General features: G+C 60.4%; 1 protein-coding gene and 1 non-coding gene across 3 annotated transcripts in view; one reads left to right on the top strand and one right to left on the bottom strand.

The window, feature by feature from the left end:
• The window catches only part of usp13 (ubiquitin specific peptidase 13), a 200,413-nt gene that overhangs the window by 41,331 nt on the left and 146,973 nt on the right, over window positions 1-12,109 (top strand). The window lies entirely within an intron of this gene.
• Window positions 768-859, bottom strand: trnay-gua (transfer RNA tyrosine (anticodon GUA)). The gene is given in 2 exon segments: window positions 768-803; window positions 823-859. It is a non-coding gene; the product is annotated as a tRNA-Tyr (tRNA).

Here is a 12,109-nt window from a genome sequence, read left to right as displayed (position 1 = left end):
AAAAAGGGGGCAGACAAAAGGCAGGTAACTATAGGCCGGTTAGTTTAACATCTGTAGTGGGGAAAATGCTTGAAGCTATCATTAAGGAAGAAATAGCAGGACATCTAGATAGGAACAGTGCAATCAAGCAGACGCAACATGGATTCATGAAGGGGAAATCATGTTTTACTAATTTACTGGAATTCTTTGAGGATATAACGAGCATGGTGGATAGAGGCATACCGATGGATGTGGTGTATTTAGATTTCCAAAAGGCATTCGATAAGGTGCCACACAAAAGGTTACTGCAGAAGATAAAGATATGCGGAGTCAGAGGAAATGTATTAGCATGGATTGAGAATTGGCTGGCTAATAGAAAGCAGAGAGTCGGGATAAATGGGTCCTTTTCGGGTTGGAAATCGGTGGTTAGTGGTGTGCCACAGGGATCGGTGCTGGGACCACAACTGTTTACAATATACATAGATGACCTGGAAGAGGGGACAGAGTGTAGTGTAACAAAATTTGCAGATGACACAAAGATTAGTGGGAAAGCGGGTTGTGTAGAGGACACAGAGAGGCTGCAAAGAGATTTAGATAGGTTAAACGAATGGGCTAAGGTTTGGCAGATGGAATACAATGTCGGAAAATGTGAGGTCATCCACCTTGGGGGGGAAAAAAAAACAGTAAAAGGGAATATTATTTGAATGGGGAGAAATTACAACATGCTGCGGTGCAGAGGGACCTGGGGGTCCTTGTGCATGAAACTCTTTTGGAAAAAGTACACTAGCTCCTTCGAGCCGGAATTGAACCAGCGACCTAAGGATGACTTTGCTGAGTATTCCACTACAGTCCTCCGCTCTACCAACTGAGCTATCGAAGAGAAGCGGCTCCTTGTGCATGAAACTCTTTTGAGTTTATCTGTGAAAACATAAAACATTAAACGGTGCCACCCGACCTGGGTGACACTCCAGACATTTACAAGGCCCATTTTTTTTTTTTCCCCCTTTTTTGTGTTTTTTTTTTTGTGTTTTTTCTTTTTTTTTTTTTTTTTGTTTTTTTTTGGGCACTAAAATCACAATTTTTCCCCAGTGCCCCCTATAAAAGGGAAGGGGACACTAAAAGCACCGGCAATTAAAACAAATTAACTTTAAAACGTAAAATCAAATTAAAATTTGGTTGCCGGGCGTGATGATGCACTCCAGTCCCTCCGGTGCCCACCTCTCGCGGAAGGCCGCGAGCGTACCGGTGGACACCGCGTGCTCCATCTCCAAGGACACCCTGGATCGGATGTAAGAGCGGAAGAGAGGCAGGCAGTCAGGTTGAACGACCCCCTCGACCGCCCGCTGCCTGGACCGGCTGATGGCACCCTTGGCCGTGCCCAGGAGCAGTCCTACGAGGAGGCCCTCGGACCTACCCGCTCCCCTCCGCACAGGGTGCCCAAAGATCAGGAGAGTGGGACTGAAGTGCAGCCAGAATTTCAGGAGCAGCCCCTTCAAATAGTGGAACAGGGGCTGCAACCTTGTGCATTCAATAAAAACATGGAACACGGACTCCTCCAGACCGCAGAAATTGCAGGCGGCCTGGGAGTCCGTGAACCGGCTTAAAAATTTGTTGCACGGCACTGCTCCGTGCACCACCCTCCAGGCCAAGTCCCCGATGAATAGTGGGAGGACCCCTGCGTAGAGTGCCCTCCATCGGGGACCCCCGCCTCCTCCGGACGGCAAGATGGTACGCCATGGCGTGTCCGGACGGCCGGCGAGGATGGCAAAGTTGAGGGTGTGCAGGAGCAGCCCGTACAGGAAACCCCTCCGCGCGGAACTGAAAGGCACGGAGGGGATTTCCCCGAGGCGGCTCAAGTTGTGAGGCGCCGGCCCCCGAGGGAGGTTCCGGGGTTTGGCGCCGATGAGGAATTCCGTCCGGACGGGGGTCAGTTCGGACGGGATCTCCCCACGTGCTTGAGCCTCCTCGATACACCTAACGGAGTCAGGGCCCAGAGCTGTTTTTAGCGACTCGATGGCATCGGCCGCGCGGCGGACGTTGGCAGAATTTAGGCGCCGCGCCAGCGTGACTGGCGCCATCCAGCCCGCTCCTCCGCCATCGAGCAGGTCCCTGACCCTGGTCACCTCACCAGCCACAGCCCTCTCTTCCGACCGCCACATGAAGCCTCGGCCGTGGAGGTACGGATTCCCGAGCAGCGGTTCCTGCAGGACGGCCGCCACTCCAGCCGGTGGAGAGCTGCGCTTGGTGGAGACTTTGTTCCAGACCCTGATGAGTTCCCTGTAAAAGACAGGCAGCTCCCGGAGGGCGGTCCTGGCACCCCCCAAGTTCACAAACAGGAGCTGCGTGTCATAATTGAGGTCGAGCTGCTGGCGGAAGAAATACCTCGCCAGAGCACACCACCTAGGAGGGGGCTCGACGTAAAGGTATCTCTGCAGGGTCTGAAGACGGAAAGTCGCGAGCTGGGCGCTGACGCACACCAACGACTGACCGCCCTCCTCAAGCGGGAGACTCAAGACCGCGACAGAGACCCAGTGCTTCCTGTTGTTCCAGAAGAAGTCCACCAGCTTCTTCTGTATCTTGGCGACAAACGCAGGGGGAGGGGTCAAAGTGACCAGCCGGTACCACAGCATTGCGGCCACCAGCTGGTTTATGACTAGCGCTCGACCCCTGTAGGACAGCACTCGGAGCAGTCCTGTCCAGCGCCCTAGGCGAGCGGCGACCTTCGCCTCCAGCTCCTGCCAGTTCGCCGGCCAGGCTTCCTCGTCGGGGCTAAGGTAGACTCCCAGATAGAGGAGATGGGTCGTGCTCCAGGCAAAAGGCCTGAGCTCCTCCGGCAGGGAGTCCACCCGCCACTGACCCACCAGGAGTCCGGAACATTTCTCCCAGTTGATCCTGGCGGAGGACGCGGCCGAGTAAATCTCCTGGCACTCACGCATCCTCCGCAGGTCAGCGGGATCCTCTATCGCGAGGAGCACGTCATCGGCGTAAGCCGAGAGGACGACCTCCACGCCCGGCCCTTGCAGAGCCAGTCCCGTCAACCTCGTCCGCAAGAGGCGCAGGAAAGGCTCCACGCAAACGGCGTATAACTGGCCGGACATGGGGCATCCCTGGCGCACCCCTCTCCTAAAGCGAAGGGGCGCCGTCAAGGACCCGTTAACCTTAATCAGACACTCCGCGGCGGCGTACAAAAGTCGGATCCGGGCGACGAAATGCGTCCCGAACCCGAAAGCGCGCAGAGTTCCGAGCAGATAGTCGTGATCCACCCTGTCGAACGCCTTCTCTTGGTCGAGGGATAGGAAGGCGACCGACAGACCAGCCTCCTGGGAACAATGGATGAGGTCCCGGACCAGATGGATGTTATCGTGGATTGTCCGGCCCGGGACCGTGTATGACTGGTCGGGGTGGATCATGTGGTCCAGCACAGCACCAAGGCGAGCAGACATCGCCCTGGCGAAGATTTTGTAGTCCGTGCTGAGGAGGGAGACCGGGCGCCAGTTCTTAAGGAGGCGGAGATCGCCCTTCTTAGGCAGCAGGACGATGACTGCCCTGCGCCAAGAGAGGGGCATCTCCCCGGTCGCCAGACTTTCCCCCAGGACCCGCGCGTAGTCGCTCCCCAGGACGTCCCAGAACGCCCTGTGGAACTCCACGGTCAGCCCGTCCAGCCCCGGGGATTTTCCCCTCGAGAGCCGGGCGAGGGCACCGGTCAGCTCCGCCAGGCTTAGCGGAGCTTCCAGATTTTCGGCGCCCTCCGGGCCGACCTTCGGCAGGTCCTCCCACAAAACTCTACGCGCTTCCTCGCTGGACGGATCCGGAGAGAACAGAGCCCCGTAATATTCACGGACCCTGTTGTTGACGCCCTCCGGATCCGAGACGAGAGAGCCGTCGTCGGCCAGCAGCGTCAAGAGCTGCTTACGGACACTCTGCCTTTTTTCCAGCGAGTAGAAGAAGGGGGAGCCGCGGTCCAGATCCCGCAGGAACCGGATCCGCGACCTCACGAACGCGCCTCGGGACCCGACGAGCTGCAGGTCCTTCAGCGCGGCCTTCTTCGCTTCGTACACCGTCCGCAGGGCCGGGTCCTGGACGACTTGACCGAGACGGGCTTCCAGGTCGAGCACCTCTTTTTCTAGGCGCCCGACTCTGGCCGCCCGCCTCTTGGTCGACCCCCTCGCGTACTCTTGACAGAAGACGCGGACGTGAGCCTTGCCCACGTCCCACCATAGCCTCAAGGAGGGGAAGCCCCCCTGCTTCCTTCTCCAGTCGGACCAGAATCGACGGAACGAGTCCTGGAACCGCACGTCCTCCAGCAGCCGGTTGTTAAAGTGCCAGTACGCGGACCCCGTCCTCGCGCGGAGCGAAGCGAGCTCCGCCCACACCAGGTGGTGGTCCGAGCACGGCACCGGCCGCATGGAGGCCGCCGGGACGCAGGAAACGTACGCCCGAGACACGTAAAGGCGGTCGACTCTAGACCATCCAACTCCAGGCCTCACCCAAGTAAAGGCGCTGGAGTCGGGGTGGAGATTTCGCCAGACGTCCACCAAGTCGAAGGACCCGACCAGGTCCCTCAACTTCTCCATCGCCGTCATGCACTGCGGGGCACCGGAGCGGTCCCTCGCCTCGAGGGTGCAGTTAAAATCCCCCCCGAGGACAATGCAGTCGCCGACGTCGACGGAGCCAAGAAGAGCGGACACCTCTTCAAAGAAGCGCGTCTGCTGCGGGCCGGGATGAGGGGCGTACACGCTCACGAGATGGAGCGGCACGTCCCCCAGGCGAACCGTTACGTGCAGCAAGCGGCCTGGCACGGGCTCCTCGACCCCCAAGATCTCCGGCTGAAAATGCGGGCCCAGCAAGATGGCCACCCCACTTGAAATGGCGGTGAGGTGGCTCATGCGGACCTCTCCTTGCCATTCCAGGAGCCACGTGGCTTCGTCTCCCGGAACGGTGTGGGTTTCTTGCAGGAAGCACACCGCATATTTCCCCTCCCGCAGGAGCGAAAAATTGTCAAATCTACGGCGTGCCCCTCTGCCGCCGTTGATGTTGAGGCTGGCTATGGTTATCTTCATGGCAAAAGCATAGTGCAACCTCTACCTTAACCTATTGTGGGGGAGGGAGCGAAGTCTTTTGTTGAACTCCGCTCCCTCCGCAGCCCAGCGAGGAGTCCCTCGAGCTCGCGCAGCTCAAGGTGCTGCTCCTTTGTCAAGGGCCCGCCCGCGGCCAAGGTTTTAACGGCGGCGCGGACGGACCCCTTGATCAGCTCCGGCTCGGACCATTTTTCCAGGGCCAGTCGGGCTTGGTCGCGGCGACCCCGGCTCTGGGCCAAAAAGTCCCGGAGTTCCTTTGCAGGAACGAGGAGGGCCTCAGCGGCGGCCGCGAGCAGATCCACCGCCTCCCTGGCGGTGGTCTCTAGGTCTTCACCCGCGTCCCCCACCGAGTCCCCGTCCTCCTCCGGGAGGTGGCCGCCAGCAGCCGGCCCATCGACCGCACAAGGTACGGCAAATGAACCGGCCGCTCCAACCGGCCCTGGCACTGCCCCGATCCCACCCCCAGGATCGTCGGCAGAGGAGTCCCCACTGGGCTCTTTTAAAAATGGTGCCGGGTCGGGAAATGACAGCGGAAGGGGTTCCCCCTCCGCCCCAGGAACCGGAGAACAAGGAGAGACCCGGCCATAGGAAATCCCCAGGCCCTTCAAGTGCTCCAGCTCCAAAGTAAGGGGCGAGGGTGGGTGTTCCTCCCCCTCCCCGCTGCCACCCCCCGGCCCAGCATCTACAGTATCATTAAAATCAATTGTTTCATTCTCTGCCGGGTCGAGCAAATCCCGGGGTAAGTTGTGTATTGGCTGGGCGGGCTCAGGTTCGGCCTTTTCGGCCCCGCCCGCCTCGGTCCCCGGGACGCTCGACCCGGCGGCTACGCATTCTTCCACTGGCCCCACGCCCCCCACGACAGGCAGATCTTCCACGCCCTCCCCAGGAGGCAGCGGCTGGGCAGCCTCGACTGCCTCACCCTCCCCGGGGAAAGACTCCTCGCGCCTGCAGCGCAATTTGGGGGCGCTGGTGGGGGACGCGGGACACGCGGCGGGCACCGCCTCCTCCGCGGAGGGATGTTGTTCCCCCTCCGCCTCATTGGGGCGGTGCCTCTTTTTGTTCCTGGGGGCGCGCGGAGTCAGGGAGACCTCCATGTCTGCCGAGGCCTCCCGCTCCGCCCCCCCCTTTTCCTTTTCTTGCCCGCGCCTGGGCCCCTCTGTGGTGTTATTCAAGGGCCCGGGCACGGGCTCGGGGCACCCCGCGCTCGCCGGTGACTGGGTTGGGCTGAGCGCGGTGGTCAGACTTTCCGGCGCACCGAGGGGACCCGCCTCTAGATGTTTTTCCTTCTTCCGCGCCTTCTTTCCGCTCGGACGCTCTCCCTCCCCCCCGCCGGAGGCCCTGAAAACAAAGGCCTCCGACGATGCCCGCGCACCCATGGCTCCCGGCACGCGGACGCAACTAGGGGGAGGGGTGGCGGCGGCGCCAGCTATGGCCGCCTTCGGTGGTTTGGCGGCCTTGGAGGCGGGGCAGTTCTTGCGAACGTGCCCCACCTCCCTGCAGGCATGGCACCGCACGCCGTCCGACGTCCAGAAGACGCGGTAGGCAGTCCCCTCGTGCACCACATTAAAGTGCCCTTCTGTCAGGTCCTCCCGCGCCAGCCGGACAAAGAGCTGGCGGCGGAAGGAGAACACGTGGCGCAGGCTGTTCTCCCTGAGGCCGAGCGGTATGGGGTTGATCCCCGACCTTACCTCCCCCAGTTGGTGTAGGTGAGGGAGGAGGAGCTCAGCGGAAACAAAGGGCGGGACGTTTGACACGATGACCCTCTGCGCGGTGGCCTCGAGAGGGTCCACCGGCAGGAACGTCCCGCCCACCGTGAGCCCCTTTTCAAGGGCCAGGGACACCGCCCGCTCCGACCCCAGGAAGAACACGGCCTTCCCAGACATCTTGGAGGCTGCGACAATGGCCGAGGGGCCGACTACCCCAGCCATCGCCCGCACGCACTCCTCGATGGTCATTGTGGGGTGAGTGTAGCTCTTGACCCCGTGTTTTTTCGTAATTAACCTAAATGGTGGCAGGGCAGCGGGTGGCGCAGGAGGGGCCGTGGAAGCGGTTGCCACCTGCGCATACGTCCTTGCTGGCCCTGCCACCGGCGTGGATGGGGTCGCCATCACGGGGTCCCTTTAAGGGCTACACCCACCCCAAAGTCACAGGCCTTAATGGTCTTAATTGGCCTCTTGTATAATGACTGAGCAGAGCAGCCCTTAATGAGGCACACCTCTCCCCTAGTTGGCAATTGGGGAGGGGCCTTGCTCCCTCTGCTCAGTTGTCTTAAATTGTTTGTTTTTTAAAAAATTCGGAAGGAAAGGGTTCTCAGAGAGAGAGGGGAGAAACAGAGGGTAACGGAGAAAGAGAGAGGGGGGTGGGAAGGGGGGGGGGCTGCGAGGGCAGGTCTCCCCTCGCAGCTGTGGGTGGGTGCACTCCCCAGATGGCAAAACACACAAAAAAACAGTCTTTGGGGTGGTCTTCAGGTGGGGGGAGAAGACGTCTTCACCTGGGGTAGCTAGAGCCACCAGGCACACAATCCCAAACGATCTCTAATTGGGTGATTAAAGAATCTTCAGCCTGGTAGCTCCAGCTATCCCAGGCGAGGCAAATGTGGAGGGGGTGGGGGGGTTCCAATTGTGGGGGGGGGCCTAGTTGTAAGCACGGCCCCCACGCACACTACCACACACACACACACCCCCCGCGATGTTCCGGCCCTCAGTGGTCTTCTTTCCTCCCCCCACCGATACAACAAAGTCTGTTTGGGGAAATGCACCCACACCCACCTGTAGAATGTTGGGTCTCCCTCCTTCCACACTGGATGTTGTTGGTCCTTTCCCCCTCTCTCCAACTCTTTGCAGAAATGTAAAAAGATGTTAAAAGAGTTTTCTGCTTTTTCCTCCTCTCCCTCTGGATAAAGTTGTAGGTGAAGCCCCTTCCTTCCTTCTATTCCTGGGCTGGTCTCAGGGCTCTCCAGGCAGGAGCTCAAGTTGCTAGCTGCTCCTCTCACTGCTCACAGCTCCAACTGTGCAGGACACGCCTCCACTGCTTCACGATTGGTTCCTTGTGCATGAAAACTCTTTTGAGTTTATCTGTGAAAACATAAAACATTAAACGGTGCCACCCGACCTGGGTGACACTCCAGACATTTACAAGGCCCTTTTTTTTTCCCCCCTTTTTTGTGTTTTTTTTTTGTGTTTTTTCTTTTTTTTTTTTGTTTTTTTTTTTGGGCACTAAAATCACAATTTTTCCCCAGTGCCCCCTATAAAAGGGAAGGGGACACTAAAAGCACCGGCAATTAAAACAAATTAACTTTAAAACGTAAAATCAAATTAAAATTTGGTTGCCGGGCGTGATGATGCACTCCAGTCCCTCCGGTGCCCACCTCTCGCGGAAGGCCGCGAGCGTACCGGTGGACACCGCGTGCTCCATCTCCAAGGACACCCTGGACCGGATGTAAGAGCGGAAGAGAGGCAGGCAGTCAGGTTGAACGACCCCCTCGACCGCCCGCTGCCTGGACCGGCTGATGGCACCCTTGGCCGTGCCCAGGAGCAGTCCTACGAGGAGGCCTTCGGACCTACCCGCTCCCCTCCGCACAGGGTGCCCAAAGATCAGGAGAGTGGGACTGAAGTGCAGCCAGAATTTCAGGAGCAGCCCCTTCAAATAGTGGAACAGGGGCTGCAACCTCGTGCATTCAATAAAAACATGGAACACGGACTCCTCCAGACCGCAGAAATTGCAGGCGGCCTGGGAGTCCGTGAACCGGCTTAAAAATTTATTGCACGGCACTGCTCCGTGCACCACCCTCCAGGCCAAGTCCCCGATGAATAGTGGGAGGACCCCTGCGTAGAGTGCCCTCCATCGGGGACCCCCGCCTCCTCCGGACGGCAAGATGGTACGCCATGGCGTGTCCGGACGGCCGGCGAGGATGGCAAAGTTGAGGGTGTGCAGGAGCAGCCCGTACAGGAAACCCCTCCGCGCGGAACTGAAAGGCACGGAGGGGATTTCCCCGAGGCGGCTCAAGTTGTGAGGCGCCGGCCCCCGAGGGAGGTTCCGGGGTTTGGCGCCGATGAGGAATTCCGTCCGGACGGGGGTCAGTTCGGACGGGATCTCCCCACGTGCTTGAGCCTCCTCGATACACCTAACGGAGTCAGGGCCCAGAGCTGTTTTTAGCGACTCGATGGCATCGGCCGCGCGGCGGACGTTAGCAGAATTTAGGCGCCGCGCCAGCGTGACTGGCGCCATCCAGCCCGCTCCTCCGCCATCGAGCAGGTCCCTGACCCTGGTCACCTCACCAGCCACAGCCCTCTCTTCCGACCGCCACATAAAACCTCGGCCGTGGAGGTACGGATTCCCGAGCAGCGGCTCCTGCAGGACGGCCGCCACTCCAGCCGGTGGAGAGCTGCGCTTGGTGGAGACTTTGTTCCAGACCCTGATGAGTTCCCTGTAAAAGACAGGCAGCTCCCGGAGGGCGGTCCTGGCACCCCCCAAGTTCACAAACAGGAGCTGCGTGTCATAATTGAGGTCGAGCTGCTGGCGGAAGAAATACCTCGCCAGAGCACACCACCTAGGAGGGGGCTCGACGTAAAGGTATCTCTGCAGGGTCTGAAGACGGAAAGTCGCGAGCTGGGCGCTGACGCACACCAACGACTGACCGCCCTCCTCAAGCGGGAGACTCAAGACCGCGACAGAGACCCAGTGCTTCCTGTTGTTCCAGAAGAAGTCCACCAGCTTCTTCTGTATCTTGGCGACAAACGCAGGGGGAGGGGTCAAAGTGACCAGCCGGTACCACAGCATTGCGGCCACCAGCTGGTTTATGACTAGCGCTCGACCCCTGTAGGACAGCACTCGGAGCAGTCCTGTCCAGCGCCCTAGGCGAGCGGTGACCTTGGCCTCCAGCTCCTGCCAGTTCGCCGGCCAGGCTTCCTCGTCGGGGCTAAGGTAGACTCCCAGATAGAGGAGATGGGTCGTGCTCCAGGCAAAAGGCCTGAGCTCCTCCGGCAGGGAGTCCACCCGCCACTGACCCACCAGGAGTCCGGAACATTTCTCCCAGTTGATCCTGGCGGAGGACGCGGCCGAGTAAATCTCCTGGCACTCACGCATCCTCCGCAGGTCAGCGGGATCCTCTACCGCGAGGAGCACGTCATCGGCGTAAGCCGAGAGGACGACCTCCACGCCCGGCCCTTGCAGAGCCAGTCCCGTCAACCTCGTCCGCAAGAGGCGCAGGAAAGGCTCCACGCAAACGGCGTATAACTGGCCGGACATGGGGCATCCCTGGCGCACCCCTCTCCTAAAGCGAAGGGGCGCCGTCAAGGACCCGTTAACCTTAATCAGACACTCCGCGGCGGCGTACAAAAGTCGGATCCGGGCGACGAAATGCGTCCCGAACCCGAAAGCGCGCAGAGTTCCGAGCAGATAGTCGTGATCCACCCTGTCGAACGCCTTCTCTTGGTCGAGGGATAGGAAGGCGACCGACAGACCAGCCTCCTGGGAGCAATGGATGAGGTCCCGGACCAGATGGATGTTGTCGTGGATTGTCCGGCCCGGGACCGTGTATGACTGGTCGGGGTGGATCATGTGGTCCAGCACGGCACCAAGGCGAGCAGACATCGCCCTGGCGAAGATTTTGTAGTCCGTGCTGAGGAGGGAGACCGGGCGCCAGTTCTTAAGGAGGCGGAGATCGCCCTTCTTAGGCAGCAGGACGATGACTGCCCTGCGCCAAGAGAGGGGCATCTCCCCGGTCGCCAGACTTTCCCCCAGGACCCGCGCGTAGTCGCTCCCCAGGACGTCCCAGAACGCCCTGTGGAACTCCACGGTCAGCCCGTCCAGCCCCGGGGATTTTCCCCTCGAGAGCCGGGCGAGGGCACCGGTCAGCTCCGCCAGGCTTAGCGGAGCTTCCAGATTTTCGGCGCCCTCCGGGCTGACCTTCGGCAGGTCCTCCCACAAAACTCTACGCGCTTCCTCGCTGGACGGATCCGGAGAGAACAGAGCCCCGTAATATTCACGGACCCTGTTGTTGACGCCCTCCGGATCCGAGACGAGAGAGCCGTCGTCGGCCAGCAGCGTCAAGAGCTGCTTACGGACACTCTGCCTTTTTTCCAGCGAGTAGAAGAAGGGGGAGCCGCGGTCCAGATCCCGCAGGAACCGGATCCGCGACCTCACGAACGCGCCTCGGGACCCGACGAGCTGCAGGTCCTTCAGCGCGGCCTTCTTCGCTTCGTACACCGTCCGCAGGGCCGGGTCCTGGACGACTTGACCGAGACGGGCTTCCAGGTCGAGCACCTCTTTTTCTAGGCGCCCGACTCTGGCCGCCCGCCTCTTGGTCGACCCCCTCGCGTACTCTTGACAGAAGACGCGGACGTGAGCCTTGCCCACGTCCCACCATAGCCTCAAGGAGGGGAAGCCCCCCTGCTTCCTTCTCCAGTCGGACCAGAATCGACGGAACGAGTCCTGGAACCGCACGTCCTCCAGCAGCCGGTTGTTAAAGTGCCAGTACGCGGACCCCGTCCTCGCGCGGAGCGAAGCGAGCTCCGCCCACACCAGGTGGTGGTCCGAACACGGCACCGGCCGCATGGAGGCCGCCGGGACGCAGGAAACGTACGCCCGAGACACGTAAAGGCGGTCGACTCTAGACCATCCAACTCCAGGCCTCACCCAAGTAAAGGCGCTGGAGTCGGGGTGGAGATTTCGCCAGACGTCCACCAAGTCGAAGGACCCGACCAGGTCCCTCAACTTCTCCATCGCCGTCATGCACTGCGGGGCACCGGAGCGGTCCCTCGCCTCGAGGGTGCAGTTAAAATCCCCCCCGAGGACAATGCAGTCGCCGACGTCGACGGAGCCAAGAAGAGCGGACACCTCTTCAAAGAAGCGCGTTTGCTGCGGGCCGGGATGAGGGGCGTACACGTTCACGAGATGGAGCGGCACGTCCCCCAGGCGAACCGTTACGTGCAGCAAGCGGCCTGGCACGGGCTCCTCGACCCTCAAGATCTCCGGCTGAAAATGCGGGCCCAGCAAGATGGCCACCCCACTAGAAATGGCGGTGAGGTGGCTCATGCGGACCTCTCCTTGCC

Source organism: Pristiophorus japonicus, chromosome 6 (genome assembly GCF_044704955.1).
Source record: "Pristiophorus japonicus isolate sPriJap1 chromosome 6, sPriJap1.hap1, whole genome shotgun sequence".
In the NCBI taxonomy this organism is placed as follows: Eukaryota; Metazoa; Chordata; class Chondrichthyes; family Pristiophoridae; genus Pristiophorus; species Pristiophorus japonicus.
Note: the sequence above shows the minus strand (reverse complement) of the source record. Positions and strands in the feature narration are given on the sequence as shown.